This window comes from Triticum aestivum, chromosome 3A (assembly GCF_018294505.1).
Source record: "Triticum aestivum cultivar Chinese Spring chromosome 3A, IWGSC CS RefSeq v2.1, whole genome shotgun sequence".
Classification (NCBI taxonomy): Eukaryota; Viridiplantae; Streptophyta; class Magnoliopsida; order Poales; family Poaceae; genus Triticum; species Triticum aestivum.
The window spans coordinates 719025266-719040738 of record NC_057800.1 but is presented as its reverse complement, the minus strand read 5'-3'; positions in this window follow the sequence as shown (position 1 = coordinate 719040738).

The following is a 15473-nucleotide window of genomic DNA, read 5'->3' as shown; positions in this document are numbered from 1 at the left end:
GCCTATACGGTCAATAGAAAGGTTGCGAAGCTTTCCCCTGTTTTCATTATGCTTGTGATTTCGTTATTGCTAGATTTGAATATTGCAATAGGGAAGCAAATAAAGTAGCTCATGAGCTTGCTAGATTAGCTAGATTTTCTTTGACTTTTAATTGGTTTGAGGAGCCTTTAAATAAAATTGTAATGATCCTCACAAACAATGTACTACTTATTACAAATGAATAAAGTCTGAGTTTTTTCAAAAAAAAGGAGAAAGGTTACGAAGCTTTCCCCTGTCACTCTTTTTAGAAAACAAAGGCTTTAGTGTCATGTAAAAGTTTTTTTTTGCGAGAAATTATGTAAAAGAAATAACACTATAGTGGACGCGGAGTATGTGATCGCGAGCTCACAGGAGCTCGGAATCACGCCCGTCCAGAATTGCTACGAGATTCGTCGCATTAAATGCTATAGACAGTTGGCGGGGGCCCATGCCGACGATGGAAAATTAGGATATACGACACAATACGCGTCTGACAGATGGGGCAAGGTGGACGGAGGGGTGCACGGCGTCGCCTATGCGTGCCTGAGCCGTGGCTCGAGCTTGTCGCCGGCGTCCTGATCCGTGGATCAGGTACGGTGCTTTCCGCTAGCGCCGGCAGTGCCCGCACTTAATGCAGTAGTTGGGCGCTGGTTACGGGAGTGAAGTTGGATTTGCCTCTCGTCCCGGTCGATGAAGAGGTGGAGATAATGACTCCGGCGACGGCGACTGGGCGGTGCAGCAACCTCGGACAGGCTCCGGCGACCATGGAGTTCTTACTGCAGCCGGTAAACAGGTTGGGATCTGCTACTTGGCCCATTATTTTCAATGGTTTTGACTCGGATTTTGGGTACTGATCTAGATTCCGTCGCTTAAAATTTTGGGTTGATTAAGTAGAACGCTCCTGGAAGAGGTGAATGATAACAACGGGGCAATGGAGCCCGTGCGGTTCCCACTTCCCAGTATCCGCGGTGGCTGAGGTTGAGGATCCAGCACCGGCCGCTTCAAGTGTTGACGTGCAGATCTTCCGGGCGGAGGCAGCAGGCGCGGACATGGCTCAGTGCTCCGAGCACTCAATAGAGCAAATTGACCCATAAACACCAGGGTGGACGCAAAGGTACTACAACTTACCATCTGAATTGCATCAAAATTTGGCATTGCAAATGTGTGTGTCCTGTCAGATATGCAAGCAGTAATTGATGAAATGAGGGTGGAACAGTATACATAACCGTGATTAAATAGCATGAACACCAGCAGTATATATACGTGTGTGGGAAGGTTTTATAAACTTGTTTAGGATAATATAGAATGAACTGCAATTTTGTAAGATGTTAGTGTAGCTCAGAATTTTGTGGGCTGGAATTTCATAACAAATGGTTGTAGCAGAAAACACCACCTGATTGTTTCTCTGCTGTGACTGGGCAGAGTGCGTGTAGGTGCTGCTGCTCTAGGAAGGCCTCCTTGCCCGGACAGGGTCACGGCGCTGGAGAAGTCTGTCAGGGAATTTGCCGAGCATCCAGGTGACATAGTTATGGTGCCAAAGATTGGAACAAGTTTTGACACGCTCGGAGAAGCTTATGACTTTTACAATTTGTACTCCTGGGAGAAAGGATTTGAATACGATATGGAAAGAGCAGGCTAAACGTTAGCATGACTAAGTGTATGCAAGAGATAGTCCGTGGATGTGTGGTACGGCTAATGTTACAGCAGAAATTGATTACTAGTTTTTCATAGAGAACAGATTTGAAAATGCCTGTGACTGAATTTGACGTTTTGTTTGTTCCATCAGGGGAAGCCAATTGTCGAAAATACTCGTTCCTGCCGGTGTGAATGCCCAGCCCTCATCAGACTACTGCGGACAAAGAACAATGGATGGTACATAGCAGAGCATCGAGATGGGCACAACCATGCACTTTCCCAAATGTATGGACAGACAATACACTGGCCTACGACAGTGAGCGCGGAAGCACGGATCTGCGCAATGGACACATCAGCGGTGGTGAATGAGGGACAGCTCGTGTCAGGCCTCGGAGCTCTGAACTGGAAAGATGAATCCACATGCTTCTATCTGGAATTAGAGGTGAGGAAAATACGTTTCATTTTTTCTTTAGTTGCTTAGAGTTAATTTTGCCCATTTAGAATCCAGACTACTGTAAGTTGCTTTTGAAATCCTGGGTGAATGGTCCAGTTAGACTGATGGATGTTGTTTACTGGAATAAGAATTTTGCATTGTATATTAATTCATTAGTTGAGAGTGCAGCATGTTGTTTACTGGATTCAGTTAATTCAGTTGATTGATGCAACTAAAAGAGTCATGCCTGGATGTTGTTTACTGGAAATAACAGTTTTTGATGGTCTAGTAATTTATTTATTGGGAGTGCAGCATGTTGTTTACTGGTTCGAGTTAATTGAGGCAAGTAGTCAGGTTGCGGTTGGTGCTGCTGCCCCAGCATGGCACCTTGCCCATATCGGGTGAGCGCTTTCAAGAAGGCAGTTAGGATGTTTGCAGAGAACCCGAGCAATAATGTTATCACTCCAGCGCTTGGGACAAGTGTCGACTCACTTGGCGAGGCGTACAATTTATAGGACTTGTATTCTTGGGAAAGGGGTTTTTGGATTTGACATGGAAAGAGCAGATTGAATGTTTAGAGAACGAAATGCATGCAGGAAATAGTATGCGGATGCTCGGTACGTATGACATGTGGAGCACTATGGTTACTTATTTGGCATTCATTTAATTGGGGTTGATTTTTAATTGATTCATGATTGTTATTGCTCTGATAAAATAAAATACATATGTAGGATAAAGCTAGTGTTGAGAACACGAGGTCTTGTCGTTGCGAATGCCCGGCTCTAATAAGACTGCTACAGACAGAGGACGATGGGTGGTACATTGCAGAGCACAGGGGGAGTCACAACCATTCCCTTTCACTGAATTTTGGTGAGACGATCCACCAGCCCTCGCACAAGCACATTGATGTGTACGGCTGGTGAGTACATGTTCTTGTCTCTCTGTTCGTACTTTTTTCAGATCTGAAACTGCACTACATCAGTGGTGATTGAAATCAAGTTCTCACCGAATTTCCGTAGATTGAGGAGGTGAACGACACGTAATGCTTGAGGGGTCCGTCTAGGACACCGGTGGCCGCGGATGCCATTGATGTCCATCAGGTGTCGACAGCAGCCATTAGTGCCGAAGGGCAGGTCTGTGAGCTGGCTGCTGGTGTGGGCTCCGGGAAGGAGAACTCCCCGCCGGAATTGGAGCTGTCTGCGGGAAAACTCAATCCGCAAGCACCATGGTGGGCAAGGAGGTTAGTGTTTGACATAATAATTTTAGTAGATGTGCGGAAACATTCATTGCTGCAGTGTGGTAAGACTGTACTTAGAAGATGTGTCATGCATTTTTGACAGAAATATGTAGCAGCCGCCAGTTATTTTCACTTCAATTGCATTGAGCAAAGCTGTGGTCAACTGATAAAACTCCCTTTTAAATAGAAAAAAGACACTAGTGAAATATGTTCAGAAAAATTCTTATAAGTTTTTAAAGGACATCAGGTTGCACTTTGTAATTTGTAGGAAAGCTACATACCGTTGAAATAGAAATGTTGTTCGCAGACTTTTTAAAGGGCTAAGTTGCGGCATTGCTCGTAGGATGTACGTGTTGGAAATATGCCCTAGAGGCAATAATAAAAGCATTATTATTATATTTCCTTGTTCATGATAATTGTCTTTATTCATGCTATAATTGTGTTATCCGGAAATCATAATACATGTGTGAATAACAGACACCAACAAGTCCCTAGTGAGCCTCTAGTTGACTAGCTCGTTGATCAACAGATAGTCATGGTTTCCTGACTATGGACACTGGATGTCATTGATAACGAGATCACATCATTGGGAGAATGATGTGATGGACAAGACCCAATCCTAAACATAGCACAAGATCGTATAGTTCGTTTGCTAGAGTTTTCCAATGTCAAAGTATCTTTTCCTTAGACCATGAGATCGTGTAACTCCCGGATACCGTAGGAGTGCTTTGGGTATGCCAAACGTCACAACGTAACTGGGTGACTATAAAGGTAGACTACGGGTATCTCCGAAAGTGTCTGTTGGGTGACATGGATCAAGACTGGGATTTGTCACTCCGTATGACGGAGAGGTATCACTGGGCCCACTCGGTAATGCATCATCATAATGAGCTCAAAGTGACCAAGTGTCTGGTCACGGGATCATGCATTACGGTACGAGTAAAGTGACTTGCCGGTAACGAGATTGAACGAGGTATTGGGATACCGACGATCGAATCTCGGGCAAGTAACATATCGATAGACAAAGGGAATAGCGTACGGGATTGATTAAATCCTCGACATCGTGGTTCATCCGATGAGATCATCGTGGAGCATGTGGGAGCCAACATGGGTATCCAGATCCCGCTGTTGGTTATTGACCAGAGAGTCGTCTCGGTCATGTCTGCTTGTCTCCCGAACCCGTAGGGTCTACACACTTAAGGTTCGGTGACGCTAGGGTTATGAAGATATGTATATGCAGAAACCCAAATGTTGTTCGGAGTCCCGGATGAGATCCCGGACGTCACGAGGAGTTCCGGAATGGTCCGGAGGTAAAGAATTATATATAGGAAGTGCTATTTCGGGCATCGGGACAAGTTTCGGGGTTATCGGTATTGTACCGGGACCACCGGAAGGGTCCCGGGGGTCCACCGGGTGGGACCACCTGTCCCGGGGGGCCACATGGGCTGTAGGGGGTGCGCCTTGGCCTAGATGGGCCAAGGGCACCAGCCCCTATAGGCCCATGCGCCTAGGGTTTCCCCCTAGGAGGAGTCCTAGTGGTGGAAGGCACCCCTAGGTGCCTTGGGGGGGAGGGAAACCTCCCCTTGGCCGCCGCCCCCCCTAGTAGATGCCATCTACTAGGGCCGGCGCCCCCCTGGCACCCCTATATATAGTGGGGGGGAGAGGAGGGATTTCACACCAGCCCCTGGCGCCTCCACCTTTCCCCGTTACGTCTCTCCCTCGTAGTCTCGGCGAAGCCCTGCTGCTGTGACGCCCTGCATCCACCACCACGCCGTCGTGCTGCTGGATCTTCATCAACCTCTCCTCCCCCCTTGCTGGATCAAGAAGGAGGAGACGTCTCCCGTCCCGTACGTGTGTTGAACGCGGAGGTGCCGTCCGTTCGGCGCTGGTCATCGGTGATTTGGATCACGTCGAGTACGACTACATCATCACCGTTCTTTTGAACGCTTCCATGCGCGATCTACAAAGGTATGTAGATGCACCTAATCACTCGTTGCTAGATGAACTCCTAGATGATCTTGGTGAAACGAGTAGGAAATTTTTTGTTTTCTGCAACGTTCCCCAACAGTGGCATCATGAGCTAGGTCTATGCGTAGTTCTTCTTGCGCGAGTAGAACACAATTTGTTGTGGGTGTAGATTTGTCAACTTTCTTGCCGTTACTAGTCCTTTCTTGCTTCAGCGGTATTGTGGGATGAAGCGGCCCGGACCAACCTTACACGTACGCTTACGTGAGACCGGTTCCACCGACTAACATGCACTAGTTGCATAAGGTGGCTGGCGGGTGTCTGTCTCTCCTACTTTAGTTGGAGCGGAATCGATGAACAGGGTCCTTATGAAGGGTAAATAGAAGTTGACAAATCACGTTGTGGCTTTAACGTAGGTAAGAAGACGTTCTTGCTAGAACCCTAATTCAGCCACGTAAAACTTGCAACAACAATTAGAGGACGTCTAACTTGTTTTTGCAGCAAGTGGTTTGTGATATGATATGGCCAAAGTTGTGATGAATGATGAATGATCTATATGTGATGTATGAGATGTTCATGCTATTGTAATAGGATTCACGACTTGCATGTCGATGAGTATGACAACCGGCAGGAGCCATAGGAGTTGTCTTTATTCTTTTATATGACCTGCGTGTCATCAAGAAACGCCATGTAAATTACTTTACTTTATTGCTAAACGCGTTAGCCATAGTAGTAGAAGTAATAGTTGGCGAGCAACTTCATGGAGACACGATGATGGAGATCATGATGATGGAGATCATGGTGTCAAGCCGGTGACAAGATGATCATGGAGCCCCAAGATGGAGATCAAAGGAGCTGTGTGATATTGGCCATATCATGTCACATTTATTATTTGATTGCATGTGATGTTTATCATGTTTTGCATCTTGTTTGCTTAGAACGACGGTAGTAAATAAGATGATCCCTCACAATAATTTCAAGAAGTGTTCCCCCTAACTGTGCACCGTTGCGACAGTTCGCTGTTTCAAAACACCACGTGATGATCGGGTGTTTTATTCAGACGTTCACATACAACGGGTGTAAGACAGATTTACACATGCAAACACTTAGGTTGACTTGATGAGCCTAGCATGTACAGACATGGCCTCGGAACACAGAAGACCGAAAGGTCGAGCATGAGTCGTATAGAAGATACGATCAACATGAAGATGTTCACCGATGTTGACTAGTCCGTCTCACGTGATGATCGGACACGGTCTAGTTTAACTCGGATCATGTAATACTTAGATGACTGGAGGGATGTCTAATCTAAGTGGGAGTTCACTAATAATTTGATTAGTTGAACTTAATTATCATGAACTTAGTCTAAAATCTTTGCAATATGTATTGTAGATCAAATGGCCAACGTAGTCCTCAACTTCAACGCGTTCCTAGAGAAAACTAAGCTGAAAGACGATGGCAGCAACTATACGGACTGGGTCCGGAACCTGAGGATCATCCTCATAGCTGCCAAGAAAGATTATGTCCTACAAGCACCGCTTGGTGACGCACCCATTCTCCCTGCAGAACAAGATGTTATGAACGCTTGGCAGGCACGGTCCGATGACTACTCCCTCGTTCAGTGCGGCATGCTTTACAGCCTAGAGCCGGGGCTCCAAAAGCGTTTTGAGAGACATGGAGCATATGAGATGTTCGAAGAGCTGAAAATGGTTTTCCAAGCTCATGCCCGGGTCGAGAGATATGAAGTCTCCGACAAATTCTTCAGCTGTAAGATGGAGGAAAATAGTTCTGTCAGTGAGCACATACTCACTATGTCTGGGTTGCATAACCGCTTGACTCAGCTGGGAGTTAATCTCCCGGATGATGCGGTCATTGACAGAATCCTCCAGTCGCTTCCACCAAGCTACAAGAGCTTTGTGATGAACTTCAATATGCAGGGGATGGAAAAGACCATTCCTGAAGTATTTGCTATGCTGAAATCAGCAGAGGTAGAAGTCAGGAAGGAACATCAAGTGTTGATGGTCAATAAAACCACTAAGTTCAAGAAAGGCAAGGGTAAAAGGAACTTCAAGAAGGACGGCAAGGAGGTTGCCGCGCCCGGCAAGCAAGCTGCCAGGAAGAAGCCAAAGAATGGACCCAAGCCCGAGACTGAGTGCTTTTATTGCAAGGGAAGCGGTCACTGGAAACGGAACTGCCCTAAGTACTTAGCGGATAAGAAGGCCGGCAAAACAAAAGGTATATGTGATATACATGTAATTGATGTGTACCTTACTAGTGCCCGTAGTGGCTCCTGGGTATTTGATACCGGTGCAGTTGCTCACATTTGTAACTCAAAGCAGGGGCTGCGGAATAAGCGGAAACTGGCAAAGGACGAGGTGACGATGCGCGTCGGGAATGCTTCCAAGGTCAATGTGATCGCCGTCGGCACGCTGCCTCTGCATCTCCCTTCGGGATTAGTTTTAAACCTTAATAATTGTTATTTAGTGCCAGCTTTGAGCATGAACATTGTATCAGGATCTCGTTTAATTCGAGATGGCTACTCTTTTAAATCTGAGAATAATGGTTGTTCCATTTTTATGAGAGATATGTTTTATGGTCATGCTCCTATGGTGAATGGTTTATTCCTTATGAATCTCGAACGTGATGCTACACATATTCATAATGTGAGTACCAAAAGAAGTAAGGTTAATAATGATAGTCCCACATACCTGTGGCACTGCCGCCTTGGTCACATAGGTGTCAAACGCATGAAGAAGCTCCATGCTGATGGACTTTTAGAGTCTCTTGATTATGAATCATTTGACACGTGCGAACCATGCCTTATGGGTAAAATGACCAAGACTCCGTTCTCAGGAACAATGGAGCGAGCAACCGACTTATTGGAAATCATACATACTGATGTGTGCGGTCCGATGAGTGTTGAGGCTCGCGGTGACTATCGTTATGTTCTCACCCTCACTGATGATTTAAGTAGGTATGGGTATATCTACTTAATGAAACACAAGTCTGAAACCTTTGAAAAGTTCAAGGAATTTCAGAGTGAGGTTGAAAATCAACGTGACAGGAAAATCAAGTTTCTACGATCAGATCGTGGAGGAGAATACTTGAGTCACGAGTTTGGGGCACACTTAAGAAAATGTGGAATAGTTTCACAACTCACGCCGCCTGGAACACCTCAGCGTAATGGTGTGTCCGAACGTCGTAATCGCACTCTGTTAGATATGGTGCGATCTATGATGTCTCTTACCGATTTACCGCTTTCTTTTTGGGGCTATGCTTTAGAGACTGCCGCATTCACTTTAAATAGGGCTCCGTCGAAATCCGTTGAGACGACACCGTATGAATTATGGTTTGGGAAGAAACCTAAGCTGTCGTTTCTAAAAGTTTGGGGATGCGATGCTTATGTCAAGAAACTTCAACCTGAAAAGCTTGAACCCAAATCGGAAAGATGCGTCTTCATAGGGTACCCAAAAGAAACTATTGGGTACACCTTCTACCTCAGATCCGAAGGCAAGATCTTTGTTGCCAAGAATGGGTCCTTTCTGGAGAAAGAGTTTTCTCGAAAGAAGTAAGTGGGAGGAAAGTAGAGCTTGATGAAGTATTACCTCTTAAACCGGAAAATGGCGCAACTCAAGAAAATGTTCCTGAGGTGCCTGCACTGATTAGAGAGGGAGTTAATGATAATGATCAAGATACTTCTGATCAAGCCCCTACTGAAATTCGAAGGTCCACAAGGACACGTTCCGCACCAGAGTGGTACGACAACCCTGTCTTGGAAATCATGCTGTTAGACAACGGTGAACCTTCGAACTATGAAGAAGCGATGGCGGGCCCGGATTCCGACAAGTGGCTAGAAGCCATGAAATCCGAGATAGGATCCATGTATGAAAACAAAGTATGGACTTTGACTGACTTGCCCGTTGAGCGGCGAGCCATAGAAAATAAATGGATCTTTAAGAAGAAGACAGACGCGGATGGTAATGTAACCATCTATAAAGCTCGGCTTGTCGCTAAGGGTTATCGACAAGTTCAAGGGGTTGACTACGATGAGACTTTCTCACCGGTAGCGAAGCTGAAGTCCGTCCGAATCATGTTAGCAATTGCTGCATTCTATGATTACGAAATATGGCAAATGGACGTCAAAACGGCATTCCTTAATGGTTTCCTTAAGGAAGAATTGTATATGATGCAGCCGGATGGTTTTGTCGATCCTAAGAATGCTGACAAAGTGTGCAAGCTCCAACGCTCGATTTATGGGCTGGTGCAAGCATCTCGGAGTTGGAACATTCACTTTGATGAGATGATCAAAGCGTTTGGGTTTACACAGACTTATGGAGAAGCCTGCGTTTACAAGAAAGTGAGTGGGAGCTCTGTAGTATTTCTCATATTATATGTAGATGACATACTGTTGATGGAAAATGATATAGAACTCTTGGACAGCATCAAGGCCTACTTGAATAAAAGTTTTTCAATGAAGGACCTTGGAGAAGCTGCTTATATATTAGGCATCAAAATCTATAGAGATAGATCGAGACGCCTCATAGGTCTTTCACAAAGCACATACCTTGATAAGATATTGAAGAAGTTCAATATGGATCAATCCAAGAAGGGGTTCTTGCCTGTGTTACAAGGTATGAAATTGAGCTCAGCTCAATGTCCGACCACGGCAGAAGATATAGAAGAGATGAGCGTCATCCCCTATGCCTCAGCCATAGGTTCTATTATGTATGACATGCTGTGTACCAGACCTGATGTTAACCTTGCCGTCAGTTTGGTAGGAAGGTACCAAAGTAATCCCGACAAGGAACACTGGACAGCGGTCAAGAATATCCTGAAGTACCTGAAAAGGACTAAGGAAATGTTTCTCGTTTATGGAGGTGACGAAGAGCTTGTCGTAAAGGGTTACGTCGACGCTAGCTTCGACACAGATCTGGATGACTCTAAGTCACAAACCGGATACGTGTATATTTTGAATGGTGGGGCAGTAAGCTGGTGCAGTTGCAAGCAAAGCGTCGTGGCGGGATCTACATGTGAAGCGGAGTACATGGCAGCCTCGGAGGCAGCACATGAAGCAATATGGGTGAAGGAGTTCATCACCGACCTAGGAGTCATACCCAATGCGTCGGGGCCGATCAAGCTCTTCTGTGACAACACTGGAGCTATTGCACTTGCCAAAGAGCCCAGGTTTCACAAGAAGACAAGGCACATCAAGCGTCGCTTCAACTCCATTCGTGAAAATGTTCAAGATGGAGACATAGAGATTTGTAAAGTACATACGGACCTGAATGTAGCAGATCCGTTGACTAAACCTCTCCCTAGAGCAAAACATGATCAACACCAGAATTCCATGGGTGTTCGATTCATCACAATGTAACTAGATTATTGACTCTAGTGCAAGTGGGAGACTGTTGGAAATATGCCCTAGAGGCAATAATAAAAGCATTATTATTATATTTTCTTGTTCATGATAATTGTCTTTATTCATGCTATAATTGTGTTATCCGGAAATCGTAATACATGTGTGAATAACAGACACCAACAAGTCCCTAGTGAGCCTCTAGTTGACTAGCTCGTTGATCAACAGATAGTCATGGTTTCCTGACTATGGACACTGGATGTCATTGATAACGAGATCACATCATTGGGAGAATGATGTGATGGACAAGACCCAATCCTAAACATAGCACAAGATCGTATAGTTCGTTTGCTAGAGTTTTCCAATGTCAAAGTATCTTTTCCTTAGACCATGAGATCGTGTAACTCCTGGATACCGTAGGAGTGCTTTGGGTATGCCAAACGTCACAACGTAACTGGGTGACTATAAAGGTAGACTACGGGTATCTCCGAAAGTGTCTGTTGGGTGACATGGATCAAGACTGGGATTTGTCACTCCGTATGACGGAGAGGTATCACTGGGCCCACTCGGTAATGCATCATCATAATGAGCTCAAAGTGACCAAGTGTCTGGTCACGGGATCATGCATTACGGTACGAGTAAAGTGACTTGCCGATAACGAGATTGAACGAGGTATTGGGATACCGACGATCGAATCTCGGGCAAGTAACATATCGATAGACAAAGGGAATAGCGTACGGGATTGATTAAATCCTCGACATCGTGGTTCATCCGATGAGATCATCGTGGAGCATGTGGGAGCCAACATGGGTATCCAGATCCCGCTGTTGGTTATTGACCAGAGAGTCGTCTCGGTCATGTCTGCTTGTCTCCCGAACCCGTAGGGTCTACACACTTAAGGTTCGGTGACGCTAGGGTTATGAAGATATGTATATGCAGAAACCCGAATGTTGTTCGGGGTCCCGGATGAGATCCCGGACGTCACGAGGAGTTCCGGAATGGTCCGGAGGTAAAGAATTATATATAGGAAGTGCTATTTCGGGCATCGGGACAAGTTTCGGGGTTATCGGTATTGTACCGGGACCACCGGAAGGGTCCCGGGGGTCCACCGGGTGGGACCACCTGTCCCGGGGGGCCACATGGGCTGTAGGGGGTGCGCCTTGGCCTAGATGGGCCAAGGGCACCAGCCCCTATAGGCCCATGCGCCTAGGGTTTCCCCCTAGGAGGAGTCCTAGTGGTGGAAGGCACCCCTAGGTGCCTTGGGGGGGAGGGAAACCTCCCCTTGGCCGCCGCCCCCCCCCTAGTAGATGCCATCTACTAGGGCCGGCGCCCCCCGGCACCCCTATATATAGTGGGGGGGAGAGGAGGGATTTCACACCAGCCCCTGGCGCCTCCACCTTTCCCCGTTACGTCTCTCCCTCGTAGTCTCGGCGAAGCCCTGCTGCTGTGACGCCCTGCATCCACCACCACGCCGTCGTGCTGCTGGATCTTCATCAACCTCTCCTCCCCCCTTGCTGGATCAAGAAGGAGGAGACGTCTCCCGTCCCATACGTGTGTTGAACGCGGAGGTGCCGTCCGTTCGGCGCTGGTCATCGGTGATTTGGATCACGTCGAGTACGACTACATCATCACCGTTCTTTTGAACGCTTCCGTGCGCGATCTACAAAGGTATGTAGATGCATCTAATCACTCGTTGCTAGATGAACTCCTAGATGATCTTGGTGAAACGAGTAGGAAATTTTTTGTTTTCTGCAACGTTCCCCAACAGTACGCTCCCTCCATGTCAGAACTGAAGTCGCAATAACCTTTAGAAATAAGTGTTGTGTGATTTGGTGATTACCAAGAAATAGAATGTAGTGGAACTTTATGCTGATTAAGGTGTTTAGGAAAAGCTAAGTGCATCCAATACATTTCTTTTTGGAAGTACATTGACTCGTTCGTGTGCTTGAAGCTGGACATGAAATAACAGTGTGGAAGTTATATGGTGCGGTACTAACTAAACTGGGGTGTCATTTGTAAGTAGGATTCGCATTGGATCAACGAGTTCATTTAGAGGCAGCGTGGTCAAGTTAGCTGTGGGCGCCCGCAATAATGAAAGAGATTGGGAGACCATGCAAACCTCCTCGCTGCAAGAACCATGGTGTACAGAGTCACTCGAGAATTTTTTTGTACAAGCTGGCTGAAATGAGACTGGGTGCAGGGGCTTGAGTCGGCGCTCATGCCAAATGGTTAGACAGTTGGGCTCGAATTCCCTCCAGTTGTGCATCACAAAGAGTTTTTAGTTATGGAATTGTTTTTTGGACGTAATTCCAACTTGGGCAATTGAGTTGCTGTTGAAATTTGCCAGCAATGGCATCATGAAACTGTATAACCGCATTTTTTAGAGTAAAAAAGATACTTGTATGTCAACATGCGTGTGTTATTTGTGCTGTAATGATCTCCTATTTCCTCTGTGGACAAAGAATTGGCTCAACGGGACTGATATGGTACGTGAATTTTAGACTGAACGACAATTGATGTGCATCTAAACTTCATGCCCTATTTGTACGTGGCAGTATTACTCGTGTGAGCTGTAGGCAGAAATTGGTTAGGATCTAATCCTTACTCTGTTTTGAATTCTGAGACAAGGAACAATTGGCGGTAGAAGGCTCGGGGTCGGAGAAAATGACTCAGCTCGTTAGCGATCCATCTGTCCCGACTCTACGTGACGACAACATGCTTAATAAATGTTGGGCCATAGTGGGCCACGCAACAGATTGATGGGACATATACTATTTGGAATACACCTGCTTATACACTCGGATGTCCGAATCTTGCAGAGAAACAACGTGGGAGATAACGAGAGTCTGTGCGCTCGAGCTCAATTCAGCACTTTCGCACTATAGTGCTCAATATAAACTTCCATGATTTAATTGTAACAAAATAAATAACGAAAATGTACGAAAAAATAAAGCAAGTGGAAATACTAGTGGGTTGAGCATCTCCGCTAGATTAAAAAAACAGCTTTTCTATAAGTGCCTATAACTTAAGGACTCTCCCAATAAATTAATTGAGCTTCACGAGTGTATTCGTGTAGGAGATCACCAATAAAGTCATCCCAAATATTCAACCTAACAAAATGGGCCACACTTGTCAGCGAGCCATTTTGTTTTATTTTTATTTTTCCTTCTCGTCTCCCTCACTTGCATCTCTCTCCACTGAAGCCACCGTTCGTCATCGTCATTTTTCGTATGCATTCATAGTCTAGTTTGTGATCTTTTTTTGTGCAAAATAAATTCATTTGTGACAAGTTGAAAGATCGAGGTGCAAAAGGTAAGTGCAGAGATCTTGACTCCAAAAAACGTTGAAGCAACTTTCACTTTTATTATAGATATTTATCATTTGTATTTTTTTCTAACTTATTCCATCTAGTTAATGGTATCACGCAGGTGCAATACCATCGTGTGCATCATTGGCTCACCGCGACGGTTGAAGCTTTCTCTGTCATTGTTGAAGTTTTTTCTGTCGATGTGGGCAACTTTGTTGGTTGCTAAGTGGCTGGTTGAAGCTTTCTGTATCATCGTTTGAAACTTTTTCTCTCACTAGTTGAAGCCTTTTTCGGTCGATGGTTGCAACTTTTCCCGTTGTGCAATGGTCGGTTGAAGCTTTGTCTATTGCCGCTTGAAGCTTTTTTTGTTGATGGTGCAGCTTCGCCGCCAGTCGCAACACTGGTACGTGGTGGTTCTAGTATCGCTTCCGCTGGTTGCACGCCATCGCCCGCCACTAGTCGCCACACCAAGAGCCTTCAAAATCAGTATACCAAGTCTCCGGTAGTAGCAAGTCACATATAGAATTCCAGCATCACCTCCGGTGGTTCTAGACGAGGCAAGCATGGTAGCGACATCCCACTAGCCGGTTCCAGCATGCGGCGGCCGCAGTTGCAGCGTGCTATCACCGCCGTTGCAGCGTCCCGCCACCACCATTCCAGCACCCAGCCATTCACCATTGCAGCATGTGGTAGGCATGAACGTAGCACCCGAATGTCATTGCATGTCATGTGTGACAAAGGTGAGGGTGCTGGGGAACGGTGAGCGTGCAAATTTAAGAGGGAGAGGAAGAAGGAGGTGTTGGTTTTGGCCGTCTTCTTTGCCCGTTGTGGTTGGTTTGCAGTAGTTGTGGCGCCCCCTGCGCCTAATGGGTCATGATGGTGAGGAAAGGGACGGTGAGTTTTGGTGGAGATCGAGCAGGAGAGCGGTTGCAGCGACAATGAGCAGTGCATCGTGGAGGTAGAAGGAAGGAGTGGTGGCTTTATGGATAAGAAATGAGAGATGGAGAAGGATTTTCGAGAAGAGGATAAGGTAGGATGGGGAGCACATGATCTCGTAGGATCGAACGTCACTTGTGAAACCGATGCGAGTTGAGATTGGTTGCCTGGTTAGGAAGACTTACCAAAAAAAAACTTTGCCCAAATGTTTTTTTAATAGGATGCACGAATGCTTTGGATCCCAACAGAATCACGGCTCACAGACTCTCTAGCTTGGAGATTTAGTGCCGCAAAGAATAGTTGCAAAGCTATACAACCAAAGTTGGGTTGGCAGGTACAAAGGAATGCCTACTCAATTTTCCGATGGCTTAATTTACTCGTAATACCACACTATGTTTTCTATAGGCTGGTTGACCGTGGCCCATTTTCTAACATGTAGCTTCGCCCGTGTCAGAGAATTCATGGCAAATACTCCATATAAGTGCTTCTTACAGCTAAGAGAAGGTTTTGTTGGCAAGGTGGTTCTACACAGGGACTGACTTTCAAAGCACGAAGGGTTCGCAAATACATAACGCATTAAGAGGAA